Here is a 7468-nt window from a genome sequence, read left to right as displayed (position 1 = left end):
CCCCGCGGCCCGGTCCTCGACCAGGCCTCCACCCCCAGGAAGCAGCCCGTGACAGCTGACTAACTCCCAGGTACCAATTTACTGCTAGGTAACAGGGGCATTTAGGGTGAAAGAAACTTTGCCCGTTTGTTTCTGCCTCGTGCGGGAATCGAACCCGCGCCACAGAATTACGAGTCCTGCGCGCTATCCACCAGGCTACGAGGCCACTAATGATACGCCCAACGTGGGGCTCGAACCCACGACCCCGAGATTAAGAGTCTCGTGCTCTACCGACTGAGCTAGCCGGGCGTACACACATAAATCATGTTACGTTCGTAACATGACCCGGATCTTGCGCCAGTGACCGGGTTCTTGCTGTTAATGAATCTTATAACTTCTTCGTCCAACCCCAAGTCGGTGATAAGTTTTCAAGAACTGTCTGGGGGAGGGAGTAGTGCAAAGAATAAAAAGTGGGGATAAACAATACACACCCCTTCACCAGTATATAAACACCTGCACCACTGTATATATATTATATTAAATAATTACTACACATATTTACAAAGTGTCGCTTTCACTCAGGACACAATACATCGGCAGTGCTCATCCAATCCCGGTGAATCTATTTTCCAGGTACACGTCGTCCACACTTATTGGGAAACACCGGCGAGTTCACCTTCTTCAACATGGGCCCGTAATCGCACACCATATCGTCACGATGCGCCAATACCCCTCCTACACTCTCCAGAAACACACTGGCAGAGGGGCTTCAGCAACACGCTGACAGGGGTCTCAAATAATCACATACAGGGGTAGCTAACACCCTGGCAGAAGCCTCTAGCAAGACACCAGCAGCACTTCTCAACAGACGCACCACTGTCGTCTAGTAACTCATCTTGGCCAAATCCCAGGTACGTCGGTCCATACAATACTGCATAAATCCAGCAGCTAACACACTGCTACTACCGACGGCGGCCACTTTGTCCTCTCACAGGACCAAGTCAAGAGTTCTGGACTGCCCACGGTGAACTGCCCTTTTCAGCGCAATCTCCTCCTTACGTCACCTCTGTGAACATAAAACGTCATTAGCTAGAAGGACAGTATACTTGGTGACCTTAGGATAACACCCTTCCACCGGGGAATTGAAATTATAATTGAAGTCGCAACCTAGATGGCGTAGATCTCGATACACCACCCACCAATGGTCATCCTCATCGACGTCACTTTCTAACCGAGGCAGGAAACCGGAGCCTTTCACGGATGCCACGCCATCACCAACAGATGGCGTTGTCTGCGTTGCACCCAGTACCGGTGAGTTGGAGTGCAGATCCATAGATGGCGCAGAAATCGCCACTCCACACTCCAGCGACAGTGTCGATACCGTGACAAATCACAATAATGCGATATATATACAATGAACAAATTCACACTGGGTATGCTGGAGTGTTCCAAGTGCAGGTGAACAAATACATATAATGAATTTTAGGTGAACATTATAAAGACTTGCATCGTATAGGCCAATATAGGCCTTCTGCCCTCTCTTTAGTTCTTAACGTTCTCTTGTTCTTAAGCTGCCTTTGTTCTCCAGGATCGTAGGCGCCACAGCAGATCACTTTGATAATCTTTCTAGTCAACGAAGGATCACCTAGAGCTATTATATATATATATATATATATATATATATATATATATATATATATATATATATATATATATATATATATATAAATATATATATATATATATATAAATATATATATATATATATATATATATATATATATATATATATATATATATATATATATGAATGAAAACTCACACCCCAGAAGTGACTCGAACCCATACTCCCAGAAGCAACGCAACTGGTAACTACAGGGCGCCTTAATCCGCTTGACCATCACGGCCGTCAAAAGGAAGTGATAGCCGAGGCTATTTGAGCCACTTCCCCGACGGCAACTCGGATGGTAATCTTGGGCATAGCATTTCACCAAATCACCTCATTCTTTGGGGCACACGTGAGGAACACAAATGCGAACAAGCCTGAATGGTCCCCAGGACTATATGCGAATGAAAACTCACACCCCAGAAGTGACTCGAACCCATACTCCCAGAAGCAACGCAACTGGTAACTACAGGGCGCCTTAATCCGCTTGACCATCACGGCCGTCAAAAGGAAGTGATAGCCGAGGCTATTTGAGCCACTTCCCCGACGGCAACTCGGATGGTAATCTTGGGCATAGCATTTCACCAAATCACCTCATTCTTTGGGGCACACGTGAGGAACACAAATGCGAACAAGCCTGAATGGTCCCCAGGACTATATGCGAATGAAAACTCACACCCCAGAAGTGACTCGAACCCATACTCCCAGAAGCAACGCAACTGGTAACTACAGGGCGCCTTAATCCGCTTGACCATCACGGCCGTCAAAAGGAAGTGATAGCCGAGGCTATTTGAGCCACTTCCCCGACGGCAACTCGGATGGTAATCTTGGGCATAGCATTTCACCAAATCACCTCATTCTTTGGGGCACACGTGAGGAACACAAATGCGAACAAGCCTGAATGGTCCCCAGGACTATATGCGAATGAAAACTCACACCCCAGAAGTGACTCGAACCCATACTCCCAGAAGCAACGCAACTGGTAACTACAGGGCGCCTTAATCCGCTTGACCGTGTGCCCCAAAGAATGAGGTGATTTGGTGAAATGCTATGCCCAAGATTACCATCCGAGTTGCCGTCGGGGAAGTGGCTCAAATAGCCTCGGCTATCACTTCCTTTTGACGGCCGTGATGGTCAAGCGGATTAAGGCGCCCTGTAGTTACCAGTTGCGTTGCTTCTGGGAGTATGGGTTCGAGTCACTTCTGGGGTGTGAGTTTTCATTCGCATAAGGTCCTGGGGACCATTCAGGCTTGTTCGCATTTGTGTTCCTCACGTGTGCCCCAAAGAATGAGGTGATTTGGTGAAATGCTATGCCCAAGATTACCATCCGAGTTGCCGTCGGGGAAGTGGCTCAAATAGCCTCGGCTATCACTTCCTTTTGACGGCCGTGATGGTCAAGTGGATTAAGGCGCCCTGTAGTTACCAGTTGCGTTGCTTCTGGGAGTATGGGTTCGAGTCACTTCTGGGGTGTGAGTTTTCATTCGCATATAGTCCTGGGGACCATTCAGGCTTGTTCGCATATATATATATATATATATATATATATATATATATATATATATATATATATATATATATATATATATATATATATATATGAGAACCACACGAGAATTTACAAATAAACCCAGATCTTAGCAGGGTATATATATATATATATATATATATATATATATATATATATATATATATATATATATATATATATATATATATATATATACCCTGCTAAGATCTGGGTTTATTTGTAAATTCTCGTGTGGTTAGTCTCTGTTGAGTATGAGTAATAGAGGCAATTTCCATTGAATATATTTATCTATTTATCATAGGATTAGTCTCCGTTGAGTATATTTGTAATAGGATTAGTCTCCATTGATTATAATTGTCATATGATTGGTCTACTTGAATATAATACTTATTAGAGGAATGACTGTTCCTTTTCAGCGGTTTCAGATGACACCTCTTAAGTGCGGTCTGCCTTCCACAACAGCTACTTGTTCCTGGTACCTATGACTTTCATACGTTCATATCATACTAGTCCATCATATCCTACTACCCTTCTTCTTGAGGTTATCTTGAGATGATTTCGGGGCTTTTAGTGTCCCCGCGGCCCGGTCCTCGACCAGGCCTCCACCCCCAGGAAGCAGCCCGTGACAGCTGACTAACACCCAGGTACCTATTTACTGCTAAGTAACAGGGGCATTCAGGGTGAAAGAAACTTTGCCCATTTGTTTCTGCCTCGTGCGGGAATCGAACCCGCGCCACAGAATTACGAGTCCTGTGCGCTATCCACCAGGCTACGAGGCCCCTTACCGTAAAGTGCTTTAGAAAACGTTTGAATAACTGGTATTGAAGTGGAACAATGTATCACCATGAACTATTGCGTTGTTGTCTGCCATTGCTAGCAATAGTGAGCAATCACGTTGAAGTGATGAAGTTCGAATCAACTTGCATTCCTCTAATTCTGTTTACTCAATGTTTTCTCCCATGTGCATCACTCACTGTGTTGCTATTTCATTGTGCAATAGTCGTGCTTGCAATTATATCAAGGTTGCTTTCAGCGGACGGCAGCACAACTCAGCGGAACGGTTATTTAACACTGATTTAATATGATGAGTATGTAAACATTTATGTAGGTTTTGTGTGTAGTAACCTTCACTGTGTGTAGTGGGACATGTTCCAGGAACGGCCTCAAGGGGGTATACCTCGTCTGATCAGCTGCGATCAAAGTATTCCTAGTTTATATTAGTTTTCAATCTCCTTCGATGACAAACAGTTTACCGAGAGTTTGGGTCCAAGTAAACTGCTCACGGCAGCGGTCAGAGACAAAGCAAATGTAAATATATGGATGCGTAGTGAATTAAAAGCTTATTCAGTAGGATATATTACTTCTCTGCTGACGTAAAGCTTGATATACTCAAGGAAATGGAGAGGAGAATCATACTTTATTTGAGAAATCGAGTGTATAGGAGAGTATACATGATGTAATATACTCAAATATACACGACCATCACTCATAAAAAAGGGGTTTTAAAATATATTATTCATATATGTAACCTAATGGTACTTCCTCAGATGTCTGACAAAACGCAGACCATTAGGCTACGTGGCCTCAGCTAGTTTTAATATATTGAGAGCCTTTAAGTTAATAACTCATTAGTTCTGATACTCAGAGTCAATGACTCACTACTAACTCATAATGACTTTAAACTGAGTCTAAGGAGATCTATGAGGAGATGAGAGCTATGTGTATTCGCAGTATTACACACCTGACCATGGGTACACACCTGACCATGGGTACACTCCTGACCATGGGTACACACCTGACCATGGGTACACTCCTGACCATGGGAACACACCTGACCATGGGTACACTCCTGACCATGGGTACACACCTGACCTTGGGTACACTCCTGACAATGGGTACACACCTGACCATGGGTACACTCCTGACAATGGGTACACACCTGACCATGGGTACACACCTGACCATGGGTACACTCCTGACAATGGGTACACACCTGACCATGGGTACACTCCTGACAATGGGTACACACCTGACCATGGGTACACACCTGACCATGGGTACACACCTGACCATGGGTACACACCTGACCATGGGTACACACCTGACCATGGGTACACTCCTGACCATGGGTACACACCTGACCATGGGTACACACCTGACCATGGGTACACACCTGACCATGGGTACACACCTGACCATGGGTACACTCCTGACCATGGGTACACACCTGACCATGGGTACACACCTGACCATGGGTACACACCTGACCATGGGTACACTCCTGACCATGGGTACACACCTGACCATGGGTACACTCCTGACCATGGGTACACTCCTGACCATGGGTACACTCCTGACCATGGGTACACTCCTGACCATGGGTACACTCCTGACCATGGGTACACTCCTGACCATGGGTACACTCCTGACCATGGGTACACTCCTGACCATGGGTACACTCCTGACCATGGGTACACACCTGACCATGGGTACACTCCTGACCATGGGTACACACCTGACCATGGGTACACTCCTGACCATGGGTACATACCTGACCATGGGTACACACCTGACCATGGGTACACTCCTGACCATGGGTACACACCTGACCATGGGTACACTCCTGACCATGGGTACACACCTGACCATGGGTACACTCCTGACCATGGGTACACTCCTGACCATGGGTACACTCCTGACCATGGGTACACTCCTGACCATGGGTACACACCTGACCATGGATACACACCTGACCATGTATTGCCGTTTATGCAGTAGAGTTGCAACCTCTTGGGCACATTACATCATCCTAACAGAGCAACATTCGTCGTGCGAACTATAGAGGGAGTGCAGAGGCTGGTACCCGCCTTCCTGTACTCCTCAAGCAGACGCACAACCGGCTGGACCACGATGGGCTAAATCTGAGCCTCCGGGAGTGCAGAGATGTATGTTCGATCCCATAGTAATGCTCCAGTATTCTCTTATAGATATATTACATTCACGTGGTTATATTATGTTATATAGTTATATATATATATATATATATATATATATATATATATATATATATATATATATATATATATATATATATATATATATATATATATATATATATATATATATATATATATATATTCAGCTCTGACTGGAGCTGTTATATGAGTTTTCTCGAGTTTCTACTGAAAAAAATAATTAAAAAAATTCCGATATTGAAAGAGTGACGTTTCGGTCTATCCTTTGCCATTATTATGACTCGTTGAGGGTTTATGATGGACCGAAACGTCGTCAACTTTCCATTCATATGTGTGTGATCAGTTAGTCGTGTTCAGCCATGTTATTGTGACTTGCATTATGCATTTCGCAGATTATTGTTTCAAACGTTTGGCTTTGTGTCCTCTGAGATACAAGAGAGCTGTAGCTCTGTTGTATCTCAGCTTGTTGATTGTTGTTGTTGTTGTATCACTGCTTCCTTCCTCATTATGAGGACGGTATGACGCGCTTGTAGCGTGACTCATCAACTGTGACGTCTCGTAGGGTCTCTCATCAATTGTGACGTCTCGTAGGGTCTCTCATCAATTGTGACGTCTCGTAGGGTCTCTCATCAATTGTGACGTCTCGTAGGGTCTCTCATCAATTGTGACGTCTCGTAGGGTCTCTCATCAATTGTGACGTCTCGTAGGGTCTCTCATCAATTGTGACGTCTCGTAGGGTCTCTCATCAATTGTGACGTCTCGTAGGGTCTCTCATCAATCATGACGTCTATTAGCGTCTACCGTTAATTGTAACGTCCAGACCCAACCGAGGCGTCAAATCAACTCTCCTGACCAATCGGAACGTCTCTGAGAATCTTGGCCAATCACGGCGCACTGCGCCCATGTTTCTCAGCCAATGACAACACGCCACATGGTAACACTGTGGTGTGTTATCAGCGTAACAGTGTAACGATGGTGACGGGTGCCAGCGTCCCGTGACATGTCACAGGACATGTTACGGGACATTGTCACTGGTTGATGGACAGTTGAGAGGCGGGACCAAGTGTGAGGAGGTCACAGTGTAGTGTGAGGAGGTCACAGTGTAGTGTGTGGAGGTCACAGTGTAGTGTGTGGAGGTCACAGTGTAGTGTGTGGAGGTCACAGTGTAGTGTGAGGAGGTCACAGTGTAGTGTGTGGAGGTCACAGTGTAGTGTGTGGAGGTCACAGTGTAGTGTGTGGAGGTCACAGTGTAGTGTGTGGAGGTCACAGTGTAGTGTGAGGAGGTCACAGTGTAGTGTGAGGAGGTCACAGTGTAGTGTG

The 7468-nt window shown here is 45.2% G+C and overlaps 1 non-coding gene across 1 annotated transcript; it reads right to left on the bottom strand.

The window, feature by feature from the left end:
- Nucleotides 1-215: 215 nt before the first annotated feature.
- On the bottom strand, nt 216-288 carry TRNAK-CUU (transfer RNA lysine (anticodon CUU)). The gene has a single exon. It is a non-coding gene; the product is annotated as a tRNA-Lys (tRNA).
- Nucleotides 289-7468: the final 7180 nt, after the last annotated feature.

Source organism: Procambarus clarkii, chromosome 18 (assembly GCF_040958095.1).
Source record: "Procambarus clarkii isolate CNS0578487 chromosome 18, FALCON_Pclarkii_2.0, whole genome shotgun sequence".
NCBI lineage: Eukaryota > Metazoa > Arthropoda > Malacostraca > Decapoda > Cambaridae > Procambarus > Procambarus clarkii.
This window is presented reverse-complemented; position numbering and strand designations above follow the sequence as displayed.